Source organism: Protopterus annectens, chromosome 6.part0, assembly GCF_019279795.1.
Source record: "Protopterus annectens isolate FY-2018-M chromosome 6.part0, PAN1.0, whole genome shotgun sequence".
Lineage (NCBI taxonomy): Eukaryota > Metazoa > Chordata > Ceratodontiformes > Protopteridae > Protopterus > Protopterus annectens.
In genome coordinates, this window is record NC_056737.1 from 474,432,890 (window position 1) to 474,448,260 (window position 15,371).

The following is a 15,371-nucleotide window of genomic DNA, read 5'->3' on the forward strand; positions in this document are numbered from 1 at the left end:
GCTAATTTGGTGGGCTTAAGTTTAGTTAAGAGTTTTTATGTTGGAGGTAGGTACAGGAGAAAAAGAGAAGGCAGTGGAGAGATTACTAGTTGAAGCTGTGGGTTGGAGAGGAGGGGGGTTGTTTTTAGCTAGTGATAGTATGATTTTGTGTGAAGTGCGTGTTGAATGAGGTAGCAATACTTTCGGAGAAGTGAGGGATGTTAGGGGGGGGTACTGGACTTTACCTGGGTGGAGGGTGGAGTTTATGGAGGACCAGAATTGTTTTTGGCTGTGTTGGGAGGAGTCTAGGGCAGACATAGTATTGGAATTTGTCCTGTTTTATTAGCTTTTTGACTCTATTGCATAGTTCTAAGAATTTGTCTAGTTGAGGGGGTTTTAGTTTTGCGCCACTGCTCCCAGGCTTTATCCCAGTTTTTCATTTCTGACTTAGTGGTTTTCTGTAGCCATGGGGAGGGTTGTGCTTTGGTTCTGGAAAGTCTTATGGGGGCATGGTAATTAAAGATGCTCAGGAAGGTAGTATTAAAAAATTCAATTGCGTCATCAAGACTGAGGTACCTTAGAGGATGCCAGTTACATTCTTTGAGGGATGAGATAAATGAGAGTGGGTTAAAGTTTAGTTTCTTTTACGTATTTGATGGTAGATGACAGGTTTAACTTGGTATACATATTTTTTTGAGTAGGAATGTTGGGGAGTGATCACTGAGGCTATCTGATAAGCAGCTTGTTATATATGACTGGGGGCTCTTACTGACTAGTATCTAATCCAGGGTAGTGTGCTTGCTGGAGTTTTTATTTATCCTGGTTGGCGACTGGACTAGTTGGGTGAAGCCATGAAGGTTTACATGATGGGTTGGATGGTTGCCAGAACAGGATTGCCAGTCAATACTGAAATCACCTAAAATTATAGTTTCTTGGGGGAGATGGTGGGTAGACCAGCTGAGGAGGTTTTCTAGTGGAGGGATGTTCTGGCCAGGTGGGAAGTAGCATCCAATTATGTTGATGGTTTTGTTTTGGTTTATTTTGAGGTTGGTACATATTATTTCTTCATTGCCTATTTGTGGAGCTGATGATTTTAAGATCGGGATGTTTAGATGCTGTTTAAATATTATACCTACACCGCCTCCTTTCTTGTTTAGTCTGTCTACTCAAATGGATATGAGAAACAGCTGTATAAAAATCAACTTGCCAAACAGTGTGTGCATGTAACACAAAAGCTAGAAATACACATTTAAAAAAGCCATCATGTATAATAGGTGGAAACAACAGTATCACAATGGCAATGCTTTCCATTTTATTTTGGAACATAAATGGCCTTTACAGCTACAGATAAAGTTAAGAGTAACAATTATTTTAAGAAATGCAGAGTGCATATAGCAATGCTGCAACAGACCCACTATAAAATTCACATGCTCCTTTCCTTCCTAAAAGGATTTCAGAAAGGATATTCAGTAAAATTTCAGGGACAATGGAAAAAGGGAGTGTTTACATGAATTTCTGTCACTATTGGAGCTTCTCTAGCACAGGGAGAAAACAATGATAATGTTAGATTTATAGTAGTAAAGGGCTACTGGCAAGGGAGAAGGATTATGCCAGAATGCATTTTTTCCATCAAAAACTATTATGGAGATCAATAAAATTTTAGGAGAAATAAGCTTTCATCAGGGACAATTACTTATAGGTGGAGACTGGAACTTCATTTACAACAGTAAAGATTTATCTGTGGGATCTAGAAGGGAAAAAATAATAAAAGGTTAGATTTCTGAAGAAATTTATGAAAATACTTTATATGGAAGATGTGGATTTGGTAGTAGGTACTTGAATTTACACATTATTCACCAAGATACAATAAACTGAGCTAGACTACATAGAAATTACATTTCACAGGGACACGTGAATGTAACTGAAAGCTTTAAACAAACATCCAATAATTATTTCAGATCATGCACCAACAAAGACTAAGAAAAATGCAATTTACTGAAGTACAAACATTAAGATGGGGAATTCACAGAATGGGTAGTGGAAATTATGAGTTATTAGGCAAGACAGAAATGTCTTCAGAAGTTATAGCTAGCAAATGAGAAAATGAAAATGGAGTTTAAAAGTACAGTAGATATAAAGAGAGATGTAGTTAAAAAGTAATAGAAATTATTTAGATGGGCTGACAAGGGTTACAGTTATGGCAGAATAAGGGAAACCTCATAGAACAATAGGTGCAACTGCAACGTACTGAAGAGAAAATAAGGGAGCATCCAGATAATACACAGACTGCGGTTAAGCAACTTTTGTTACAATGACTCCAGAGCACAGAAAAGCACAACTTGGGCAAAAGAAAGTAAAAAGGGTTGATGCCAAACTTTGGGAGTCTTAACAAAAAAAATAACCAGAGGTATTAGAGACGCTTCAGAAATTTTATGAAATATTGTATAAAGCTGAGAAGGGTGGAAATCAAGAAAGAGCACAAATGGAAATATTTAATTGAAGATTTAAGTATGCAAAGGTTATTGGAAGATGACACTCCCCAACTGACAGTTAAGACAGAAGGAGAGGACATAAAAATCATGATGTACAATCAATCTGCAGAAAACAGAGGGTATTCCTGTAGAAGTCTGTAGGAAACAAAGTGATAACGTTCAAGAAGGTTTGGTTTTAACAGTATTTTAAAGGAAGAGGAAGCATGAACATCTTGGAAAAAAGCTGTGGTGGCTGCTATACCCAAATATGGTAAAGACCCAACAGATCCAGCTTCTTTTAGTTCATACTTAAACCACAACTGTAAAGTGTTTATGACTACTAGTCAAAAAAATTTTACAGAGCTGTTGCCAAACTTGAGAGATATGGATTAACAGAACAATGATGATCCAGAAGGAAGCAGAATCCAAGAAAATACTGTTGCTGGGTCTTGATGCAGAGAAAGCATTTCAGAGTAAGCTGGGATTTTCTGAGTAGGGCAATGAAAGCATGTGCATCCACTGTAATAAAGTTAATTAGGAGGATAAATGAAGGATTGGAGGCAAGAAATACTGCAGGTGTGTCTTACTGATAAGTTGTGTCTGAACAGGGGAAAAAGGCAGAGGTGTCCTCTTTTCCCTTTGTTAGTTGCTTTTATTTATAGCCACTGGAAAAGAAAAGGGACTCGGAAATAAGACTACTCAGAAATAAGACTAACTTGTATGACAACCAAGAAAAGTTGGCTTTATTTCAAGATATTTTTTTACCTGATAAATCCAGAAAAGGACACTGCAGTGTTGTGGAACAGTTTGAGATGAGACTTTGAACTATCAGGATACAAAGTTAAGATGAAACGAAGGCTATCGCCATAAATTTCATACCCACACATGAATTGGTCCAGCAATGCCCATATTTATGGGGACACAAGATGACGTTTTTAGGAATATGGATTTAAAAAGCCTTCTGTTATGGCAGTTAAGGTTGTGTGGAAACAGACTAACCAAAAGACAACACACAAACTGAGAAACTGGAAGCTCTTTATGGCTATGGATAGCGAGATAAAAGCAATAAAAATGTAGTTAGTTTAGTTTTATATACAGGTCAGGCATATTTTGTCAACCAGAGAGGTTGTGGACAATAAAGAGTCGAATGATTCATTTGGGTGGGTTAAGCTTATAAGTTGATCCTACCCACCCAAATGAAAGAAGGTGGTTTTACCATCATTTGATTTTAATGGACAATTTAGAGCTATGCAATTAAAGCTCATTCATAACACAAGGAGAAAGTTAGAATTCTAATTGGAAATGGATGATAAAGCAGAGGGAAGTTTAAAGGAGATGGTGGGATTTTGGAGGCAGATCCTTAGGGAGAACAGCAGCCATACAGAATATTAGAATAATGTGTTACTTTAGGACTGTAAGAATCAAGTCATCATGAGAATGGAGAAAGGAGATTTTGCCAATTCGGATGAGGGCAAGTAGGGTACAGAAAATAGGCAGGAAGGGGTTGGAATTTACTGGATAAAACTGGCAAAAGAACCAAAGTACTGGGAGCAAATAACTACAGAGAAAAAGGTAATAGAATGGGAGGAAGCCAAAAAAAGACATTTAGACTGCATGCTACAGATGGCTTTCCCTAAAAGGGATTAATGGTATAGGCTAAAAGAAAGGGTTAGGGGAATCCTAAATGTAAGATCTGATCTGGTAAAGTTTTTTGCTGAATCTAATACAGAAACTGGTGTTAAAAAAAGGAATGATTAGTAGTGCTTATAAAACAATGCACGATAAAAGAACCAGAAGAAATTAGAAGAGACTGGAAAAGCAATTTACAGAGGAACAATGGAAGGACATACGCAAGGCTTCCAAGTACACTACAAAGTCTAGAAGGTTTATCATTTTTGCTTGAAGTGTTTGCACAGGTATTTTTATACTCAAGAGTTTAAAGAATTTTTCCTCCAGTAGATTGCAAATGTCGGAGGTGTGAGGGGGGAATAGAGAACTGGGAATATATGTTTAGGAGTGTAATGAGCGAAGATTCCCTACAGAGTACTCTTGTCAGAAATACTGGGTGAACAAATGGGCTTAACAAAATAATTCTTTTGAGCTGGGACAAAGGATTTTAACAAGGCCTTACTATGTGTAGACAGTCAAGTTTAATTCTAGTGACTGCCAAAAAAAGCAATTACTAAACAATGGAAGTCAAAGTCTACACCAAGTGTTTTTGAAGTATTGTAACAGAAAAAATGAACTCCAATTGCTAGCTAGCAATTGCTTTTTTGCAGTAAAAAGCATTAAATCCCAGTGAGGCATTAACTATGTCTAGGCAATTCAGATTCTATATCCTTGCTTAAAAGGATCATTTTCTTAGTTGCAACCATTTTACTCCAAGATTTCAGACAAAGTACTCTGTAGGGAGTTTTTAAAATCTCCCAACTCATTACTTTACCAAAAACACATTCCCATCTACCTCCCACACACATTCCACATTTGCTGTCTAACTGGGGAAGAAATCTCTAAAAATACCTATGCAAAACACAAAATCCAGAAGGGCTAGGATTTTTACTTCTGCCGGAAACTTGAGATATTTACAAATATCCTCCCCGTTTTTCCTTTTTATATTGCCTTTCCACTCTATTACCAATCTTTTCTAACCTTCTGAGTCTTGCAGTTACCATGCAGTATTTTGCATGCCTAACCACATCCCTTTTTAACAGCCATTTCTGATCTAAACTCAACTAAAAACATTACCAGAGCAGATCTTAACAATTCCCTCTTTTTGAGTGTCCATGGTAGGGAAAGCAGTCACTAATCTGCAGTCCAAATTTCTGCTTGGCCTCATCCCACTCTATATTATTACCCCGCAGTTACTTAAAAATCTTGGGACCATACGTTACTGGAGAAAGTTGTTACAGGAATCCTCTTACCAACTTTCTATGCCCCTACTTGCAGCCATCCTCATTGGTAAAATCTTTCTCCATTCCAATTTTGTCTTAGATCTTACGATACTTTCTGAATACAATATTGTGTACAGTGGTAGTTCCACTCCTTATGGACATGCATCACAAAACCCACTCTTGCACTCTTCACCCCCCCCCCGATCTTTCTTTTCTACCGACTTATAAACTTCTGCTTATGTTAACGTACCAGACTTAACTGAGTTGCTCTAAAATAACCACTCAAGTTAGGTAATCCTGAATAAGAAGTTATGTACCTACCATAACGTTCCATGTTAGTTGTCTTCTCTCGCCTTCTTTCTTGCTTGATGGGTTCGGAGCCGATCCTCGGCTCCGACTCGGCACTTGCTAAGCTCGAGAGTCACTTTTACCAGCTCGAGGCAGCCCCATATCCCATGATGCAAGGCGGTAAGTACCCAGATCTCGTTTGATGACAAAGGGCAATAGCACCAAGCATAAAAACACTTCCAAAAGGAAGAAAGAAAACTTACAGGATGGAAGAAGGACCAGGTCTGAATGGTCTTCAGCATAATAATTTCTTATAGAAAGGTCTGTCCAGGCCTGGGGAAGGAGGGAGGTCAGAAAGAAGGCGAGAAGACAACTAACATGGAGCGTTATGGTAGGTACATAACTTCTTAATGTTAAGTTGTCAATCTCGCCTTCATTCTTGCTTGATGGGACAGCGTCCTAGCACCTCTATCCTGGGTGGCTCAATGGAACAGACTCTTGAGGACTGTAGAGCCAAAACTGGCTCTGTCCCTGGAGGCCAAGTCCAATTTGTAATGGGAAACAAAAGTATGAGGAGTGGCCCAAGTGGCCACTGCACAAATAGTGTCTAAAGGAAGTCTAGCTTGAAAGGCTGTAGAAGTAGCTAAGCTCCTAGTTGAATGTGCTTTAGGTTTTGAGCACAACTGTTTTCCCTGAGCAGATAAATTCCAGAGATGACCGAAGAAAGCCATCTAGACAAGGTCACTTTAGAAACAGGAAGGCCTTTCTTATTATCCGCATAGGAAACAAAAGTTGATCAGATTTCCTAAATTTTTTGTTCTGTCCAAATAATATCTGAGTTGACGGTGGACATCAAGATAATGTAGTTTTTGTTCGCTCTGTCTGAGTAGGTTGGGAAAAATACAGGGAGAACAATGGATTGATTCAAAATGGTCTTTGAGGCGACCTTAGGCAAAAGGTCGGATTAGTTCTCAATGATACTCTGTCTTTGTGAAAAACCAAATAGGGGGGTCGAACCGATAGAGCATGAAGTTCAGACACCCTCCTGGCCGATGTAATAGCCACTAGAAATAAAGTTTTCCAAGAAAGAAATTTCAGGGAACAAGAAACAGCTGGCTCGAAGGGGAAGAATCAAGGATGTCAGCACTAAATTTAGATCCCACTGAGGAGGAGGATTCCTGATTGGAGGCTTTAGTAGGAAAATTCCTTTCAAGAAGGCCCTGCAGAGCCTATGGGACATAATATTGTGATCTGCGATCCCGACATGAAAGTTCGAGATAGCAGCCAATTGAACTCTGACTGTGGAAGAAGAGGAGCCTGCATGAAAAATCTCTGCTAAGAAGTCCAGGACTGCCTGAACAGGGGCAGTGAAAGGATCAATATTCTTGGCCTTAGCCCAATAAGAGAAACGTTTCCATTTGCTTGCATAAATCCTCCTGGTAGAGGATTTTAAATAAGCTACTATGATGTCTCTAACTGGGTTAGAGATCAAAGGAAGCCTGGCTAAGGAAGGAAGTGGAGCAACCATGCTGTGAGGTTGAGAGAAGGGATAGACCGGTGCAGCTGACCGGATTGGTGAATCAGAAGATCTGGCACTGGGTCCAGATGCCACGGCTGCACCAAAAGGTGACTATGGAGGAACGGGAACCAAACTTGTCGAGGCCAGTAAGGGGCAATGAGAATCAATTTGGCTCTCAAAACGGTTGCTTTCTGGATAACTTGAGGGATCAGAGGAAATGGAGGGAAGGCATAAAGAAGTCCCTGGGGCCAATCCTGGGTCAGAGCGTCTCTGGGGGGATGGCCTGGAAGAGGAAGAGAGAGAAGAAGTCTGGGCATTTGCTGTTTTGGGGAGTAGCAAAAGATCGCAACATGGGCGACCCCATTCCAGAAAAATCTCTTCGCTATAGCTTGCTTGAGAGACCACTCGTGAGGCATGAGAATAGCTCTGCTCAATCTGTCCGCTACAATGTTGGTTTTCCCAGGGATATGCGTTGCTACCAGAAACCGATGAGAGGAGATAGCCCATTGCCATAGTCTGAGCGCTTCGACACAAGGGGTAGGACTTGGTTCCGCCCTGTTTGTTGATATACCAAACTACAGACATGTTGTCTGTGTGGACTGCAATTGTCCCTACGGGAAGAAAGTCGTTGAGGGCTTGCAACGTTAAAAGCACTGCTCTCATCTCCAGGACATTTATGTGCAGGTGGTACTCTAACGGCTGCCACGTCCCATGAACCATCCTGCCCTGATAATGACCCCCACCCGATCAGGAGGCATCTGTGGTGACAGTGGCTACGGGGATGGGGGTACAAAGTGTCTGCCTTGGTGAACCTGGAGATGTGATCCACCAAGCAAGATGATCTTTGCAAGTCTGTGTCACCAGAATCTGGTGGCGCATTGGAAGTTGTTGAATGACCACTGTGTGAACAGCATCCACTGAAGAAGGCGCATGTAGAAGCGAGCCAGGGAAGAAGAGTAATGGCGCAGCCATGAGGCCTAATACCTTTAGAACCATTCTGGCCTGTACTTTCTTGTTGGCTAGAATGATCCTGACATGACTTTGAATGTCTGAAACTCTTTGATCTGTAAGGGTAGCTGACATCGAACAGTGTTTAAGTTTGCCTATGAAAGTAATAGACTGGCAGGGCGATAAGGATGACTTTTGAAGTTTATCGAGATGCCCAAAAGAGTACAAAGCTTTATTGTGTAATCCCTGGCTTGAATAAGCTGATACCTGGTGGTGGCTGAAAGGAGCCAGTCGTCGAGATACGGAAACACCTGGAATCCTTGATGTCTCAGGTGAGCCGTGACCACTGCCATGCATTTGGTGAACACTCTGGGGCTGTAGTGAGACCAAAGGGCAGGGCTCTGAACTGGAAATGACTGGACCCCAGCCGAAAGCGGAGAAATCTCCTGGAGCGTCTGTGAATTTTGATGTGATAGTACGCATCCTGAAGATCTATTGAGCACATCCAGTTGTCCTTCTGTAAGAAGGGCAGAATTGACTGAAGAGTGACCATTGAATCTTGTCTTCCTCACAGACTTGTTGAGTCTGCTGAGATCAATATTGGTCTCCAGTCTCCCGTCTTTTGGGGACCAAAAAGAACCTTGAGTAGATTCCGGGCTCTGAATGATCTGTTGTAACTGGCTGAATGGCTCTTTTGCAGAAGTTTTAAGACTTCTAACTCTGCAATTTCCCTTAGACCGGGTGGTACATCTGGAAGGGAATTTGAGTGATAGAAAGGACTTTCCTCGAAAGGAATTTTGTAACCCTCGGATATGATCGACTGTACCCATCTGTCTTGAGTGAGGGAACGCCAGGCTTCTGGGTACAGCGATAGTCTTCCCGACTGCCTCCAAGGATGGACAGCCGGGCAACATCTCAGGGATGCTGAAAGGGCTTGTCAGAGAGAGGCTCTCTGTTTCCCTGGTTTTGGACCCCCTCTGCCTCTAGAGCGTCTGTTGTTGTTACCCCTCTGCCTCTAGGGGTAAACTGACCACGTGAATCGCGTGACTCCTTGGGATTTGGAACCACATTTTGCCACCTTTCTGTCCTTTGGGGTAAGGTCTAGAAGGGGTGGAAAACGGACTCCTGCAGAAAGAGTCTTGCCGTCCTGCTCACACCTGGTCAAAGTTTCCTTCACTTGAGGGCCAAACAAAGCTGACCCATCAAAGGGAGAATTTGTGAAGGACGCCTTAAAGGGATCTGCAAGTCACATAGCCGCATCCAGGCTTGGCGTCTAAGAGCCACACCTGTACCTGCGGCCCTACTGCTCCATCAGCAGCATATGATATTAGCCGCATGGAGGAGTTTGCAATGGAATTAAGGGTTCCTAGCTGCGAAGCAATTTTTCCTGAGCTCCTGCAGCTGTAGGATCCTGTACAACATCACCTAGCTCCTTAAGGATATCCCTTTGGAGTCTGGTGAAGTGACATAGGTAATTCAGCGAGCATAACAAAGGTCGCTGAGGAAAACATCCGCTTACAGTACCTATCCATGGTCCTAGAGTCCTTATTAGGAGGATGGGCCAGTGCGGAAGGATCTGCAAGTTCCTTCTTGGTGGCAGCAGCCACCACCATAGCATCAGCGGGGACACCCTTAGTGAGGAATTGCTTATCACACGGGCAGTAATAAATTTTGAAGGCCTCCTAGGGACTGGCTCTACAGAGTCAGGAGCAGCCCACGCCTTCGGGCAATAACCTGCATAAGGGGTCGAAAGGAGACACCCAGGAGGTGGAGGGCCGAGATCCAAACGCCTCTAGGTATACTGACTCATCCTCAGAGGGATTATTGGTGGGCCAGTTTCCCTCTGTCTAAGGAGTTCTAGGATGTCTGAGAAGGAGACATCCTCAGAGGGGATCTTGGGGATCCCTCTGACTCATCTAAGTCAGTATCTGAAGTGATAGACTCGGGAGTCTACATGTTTCCTCTTACAAGTCCTCTTCCTAGGAGGATCTCCCGAAACATCAGGAGAATCCTCGGAAGAGGGGATATTCCCAATGGGGAAACCTGAGGCGGAGGATCTCTGGGTCCTGTAGCAAGAGAAGTGGCAGAGATGTCAACAGGCACTATAGAGGGAGGAGCTAAGGAACAGACTGCTGGCTGATACCAGTGGCCAGCACACTCCATCACCTCGAATGCTCCCTCCCAGGAAGGTCCGAGAGAACCCGTTCGAAGAGCTAGGAACTCCAGGGACCACCGAAAGGGAAGTCTCGAGGCAGATGTCGGAGCCGAGCTCACCAAGGCCGAGGCTCCAAGGGGAAGAGCGGGTTGGACAAGGGTCCGATGCCACTCACCCTCGGCGGAGACCATGGAAGCCCGGCCACGAATCCCTCTAAGGAAGGTCTCGAAGAGGAGATAAGAGTAGAGGCTGAAGGAACAGAAGGGGTATCTGTCCCTCAGCCGTAGCAGTACCCATTCCGAAGACTCCAACTCCAAGCTCTGGGGTAGAGTTGAAGGAGGAACTGCAATGGGGTGTGGACCAATAGCCGTCTGTTGAGACGGACTATGTAACATTTGGGCCAGTGCCTGTGACTTAAGTAATCTACTGACCACTCTCTAAATCATGGTCAGAAAGCCTGGATGACCTTGAAGATCGGCTCCGATGGCTCCGTTCGAGAGGAGGTGAAGCCGGAGCCGAAAGTATCGGCTCCAAGGAAGGAGACCTAGACCTCTTCCTCGAAGGAGCCATCGGAACCGATGAAACTATTGAACCTGTCGGGCCGACAACTTATCGAGCCGACAGGTAGCCTCGATGCATCGGCTCCAGCGAGCCGATACAGCCACAAAAGTAACGGTGTCGAGCCGATCGAGCCGACACCGATGCCTGAGCCACATGGTGGTCGGAACCGTCGGAGCAGACACCGTGGTCGAACCAGAATCGGCACCGATAGCCATCGGTGCCGCTAGAACTAGCCAGAATCGGCTCCAGCGGGCGATCTCGACTCAGAACGAGTCGTAGCCGAGGCCGCAGGCTTGGACACAGAAGCCTGGGCCTTGGAAGACTTAGCAGTCTTGGATGGAGCCGACTTAGCCGGAGAGCCCTCCGGCAAGAAGGCCCTCAAAATCAACTTATTTCTTCTTTCCTGCAGGACTCTCTGGCTGAAAGAATGACATATAGCACAGGAGTCCTGCAGGTGAAGAGGCCCCAGGCAATACAGGCAAGAAGTGTGACCGTCTGTCAGAGACATTTTCTGACAGCATGAGTCACACTTCTTAAAGCCTGAGACCCTTTCTTTAGACATGGTGTAAACACAGACACACACACCAGTCAAAGAAATTAAATTAAATATACCAAAAGGTATAACTAGAAAACACACACACACACCCTAACAGGGGGGGGGGATGGGATGGGTGAAAGTCTGACTAAAAAAATAAGAAGAGACAGAGAATTTTCTGTCAGAAAATGTTTAAAACTAAAATAAAACTAACAATTAAGGTTTTTTTGTTAAAAGGGGCTAAAATAGCAAAGTAGCAAATCACTTACCAGGAGCTGGTAAAAGGAGGACCTCATCAGCGAAGCGGCAAACGAGATCTGGGTACTTACCGCCTTGCATCATGGGATATGGGGCTGCCTCGAGCTGGTAAAAGTGACTCTCGAGCTTAGCAAGTGCCGAGTCGGAGCCGAGGATCGGCTCCGAACCCATCAAGCAAGAATGAAGGCGAGATTGACAACTTAACATCTACACTGCTCTATGGGGGGGGGGAATAAACTTATCCCCTACTTACCCAGTTCCCTCTTACCCCCCCCCAAATTCAATTCTTTATTAAATTAGGGCCCACAGCTTCTCCTGTGATTGATAAAAATATACCTGATCTGTAAATAAAACTAAAGGGACTAGCAACATTTTCACTCTTTGTATGCTATCCATAGTCAAAAGCTTTTCAGTTTTGGAATTGTGTTTTCTCACATATTCACAGCTACCATAATAGAATGCTTTGTAATCTATACACCTAAACACAATATGGACCACAAATATGGGGAATACTGAACCAATTTATATGTGGGTACACAGCTTACTTTTACAGCCTTTGTTTTATTTCATCTTACTGAAAAAAAATCTCAAAATATTACACAACGTAGATATTAATTTGCACTTAAATCCAGAAAAGAATTTCTAGAAGTAAAGCTGACTTTTCTTGATTACCATACCAGTTATATATCCTTGAAATGGAGTCTCCTTATTCGCTTTATATATAGAACCATGAGGACAGAAAATGACAAAGGGAAAAGACACTCCTACCTTGCTACTCTGTTTAAACACAATTTGTCCAACAAAAACCTTTCCACCTGCATTTTTGCCTCATCACTTTCATAAATCCTCATGATTAACCCCTACTATTCTAAATCAGGGAATGCAAGTGCTGCCAGTACCCTAGTCAAAATCAGACCGTTTTACTGAATACTTTCTCTGCAAAACGACTCAACAATAGTACACTTTCTTCTTCTTGCTTCCCTCTTGATCACCATAATCTTTCTATTAATGTTGCCAAATGTTTGCCTCCCCATAAAACCACTATGATAAACATCTATCAGTTGTGGTAGAACCTCTGCCATTCCCTTAGCTAGCATAAGTAATCACTTCATAATCATGGTTTAAAATTGAAATCAGTCCATATAAAACTGGATCTAAAGGTCTTTACCCTTTTTGGGTAATTTAAACCGCAGCAGTTTTCTTCCAAGATGAGGCATTCCCCCACCTTTTTTAAAATATTATTGAACAAAACCCTCTAGATCTTCATCACTTCCTTCCTATCTTCCAAACTTCCACAAGGATAGTATCTAAAACTGGAGGTGTACTCTTTGAATAGTTATTTATTACCATTTTTCTCATCTCTTCCTATCTTACCTATTAACTGTCGAGCCTGATATTCCTTTAACCTTGATAGACGTCTTCCCTTACACAATTAAGTCTTCCATAAATATTTCTATTTGGGCTTTTCTTGGTTTCCACATTCCTCTGCTTTATACAGATTTTCAAAATCTTTAATATCTCTATATGCTTCCCAAGTTTGGCAACAACTATTTCTACTGTTGTAAAAGCTTTTGAGCTAAACTGCTTTCTGGAGTTAGCAAAAAAGGCTGCAACCTTTCCAAACGCTTACATATCAACTATTTCCTTATTTTTCCTTTAGCACTTTGCAGTTGCTCCTCTTCCAGTTCTGCAAGAAATCCTCCTTATACTGCAATACTTGCACAAATGCAAAATAAAATATGTTTAACAAGGATTTGTCCAACTAGGCAACAAAGTAACCCCTTTTCAGTGGAGGCCCATACTGAAAAGCTCCAATGCAACAGACACTACCATGAACATACAGATGATAAAAAGCAATGTTAGAAACTACAAAACATCAACCCCTCAATTCCTATGTGGAATCTCTCACTTTCTTATTCCTACCATGTTTTTAAACTCCATTTTCATTTTATCCTACTCACTACCTATCCATTCTGATTAGCTTTAAATTTTCCCCCATTAACTCTTGAATCATTTCTACTACCCATTCTTTAAATTTCTCTAACATCTAAGTGGGAAAGCACCAGTATCTCATTTTTATTTCATTATCCTGCATTTTACCTTAGTTTTATAGATGCATGATCTGAAACAGGTAACTGGATCTATGTTAAAAGATCAAGCTTTCAATTAATTAAATACACACTTTTCTGTGAGATACAACTTCAAACCAGTACAGCCCAGTTCTTGTACCTTGGGGAATATGTAAATTCTGTACAAGTTTCTATTCTTGAAATTCAGTCGCTATTAAACATTCTCCTAAAGTATTTCTTCAGAATCTACCCTCATTTGTTACATTTCCTCCTCTTAGTCCCAGATACATCCTCATTACTGCACATCAGGTCCTAATCCTCACCCACATAGATCTGAGAAGTCAGCTTTCAGCAGGGGAGAACGTTCTCTTAAATTCTATAACAATTTTAGATAGATAGAAATATGTAACCACTCTGGGAACCAGTATGAACAATTAATTAATATGCCAAACCCAAAAACACAAATTAAGTACTGTGGAGGTGCAGAGTAGTAGAAATATTTTCCAAGCTGAACAGAAAATTTTATTGAAAACGCATATGAACACAAGAAAATAAAACGCTTAACTTGATCACCACATTTTTGTCCGTATTCTACATGAGCATATGCAGAGTGCTTTGAAATAAATACCTCAAATAGCAATGGCAACTTTGAGCTTGTCTACAATGACACATTACAGACCTGCTGTCCCTCTTTGTAGACCTCTAGAATTACTTTCAGGTACAATCTAGGTAACTATGGAAGTGCTGTTTAATATCTGAAGCATCGGAATTGGAGAATGCCTATGTAATTTGAGAGTTAGGTTACCTTTTTTTGCAACCATTAAATTGGTTATCCCCACTCTTCAATACAGCTAGTGGAGAACCATTTTTTTAACTCATTTTTAAACACTGCTTCCTTAGAGTTCAGCATTTTCAGACATACTTGATGTTGGAGATGTAAGGGGGGGGGTTGAAAGGATAGGGTTATCAAGTTTTTATTCTTAAAACTCCAATTATTTTTAATAATCTTCAACTTACAAGACTTATCAAATATTTAAGACTAATTTATATTCAGGCACTAAAATAAGCAATGGATACTTTATGGGATTATGGTGAAGACTATGTCACTCAACAGAAGAAAAAATTTCACCTCAAAAGTATTTCTGAAAAAAAGGCCAACATAGGCGTGTACCAGTCATGATGTAATTAAATTTGTTTGAAGCACACCCCAGGGAGAAACAGTACTTTGCTATCAAGAAAAACTCAAGCACATAGCAACACTAGTATTCTCTCATGCAAACTGCTTCTGTAGCTTTGCAGAGTTAAAAATCAGCACCGATTCTCAGAGAGGAGGGGGGACTCCTATAGATAAACTTTACAGTTCCCCAGGCTAATAAATGCATTGGAGAAACAGGCTCATTTCAACCCAAACAGAGACAATGCCCAAAATCAAGATCGAGCTTTGTATTTAAGTTTTACTACAGATTTGCAATCAAATACATGTCCTCAGAGATTTTTTGCACTCAGCCTGATCCCACAAACAAAAAATACAAAATAATTAAAATTACACCAGTACACCCCAATTTTCAGACTTGCCTGAGCCTCTCCAGAAACAGACTTCCCAAGGCAGCACTTTCCTCAGTATTGGAAATAAAAAAGAGTTCAAGGAAAAGAAAGTGGCTCTTGATTCACTAGGTACTTGGTCACATTTCTTGCTT

The 15,371-nt window shown here is 41.7% G+C and overlaps 1 protein-coding gene across 1 annotated transcript in view; it reads right to left on the minus strand.

Annotated features, from left to right (window-relative positions):
- The window catches only part of CHP1 (calcineurin like EF-hand protein 1), a 234,686-nt gene that overhangs the window by 76,486 nt on the left and 142,829 nt on the right, over positions 1 to 15,371 (minus strand). The gene's annotated exons all lie outside the window — the stretch shown is intronic.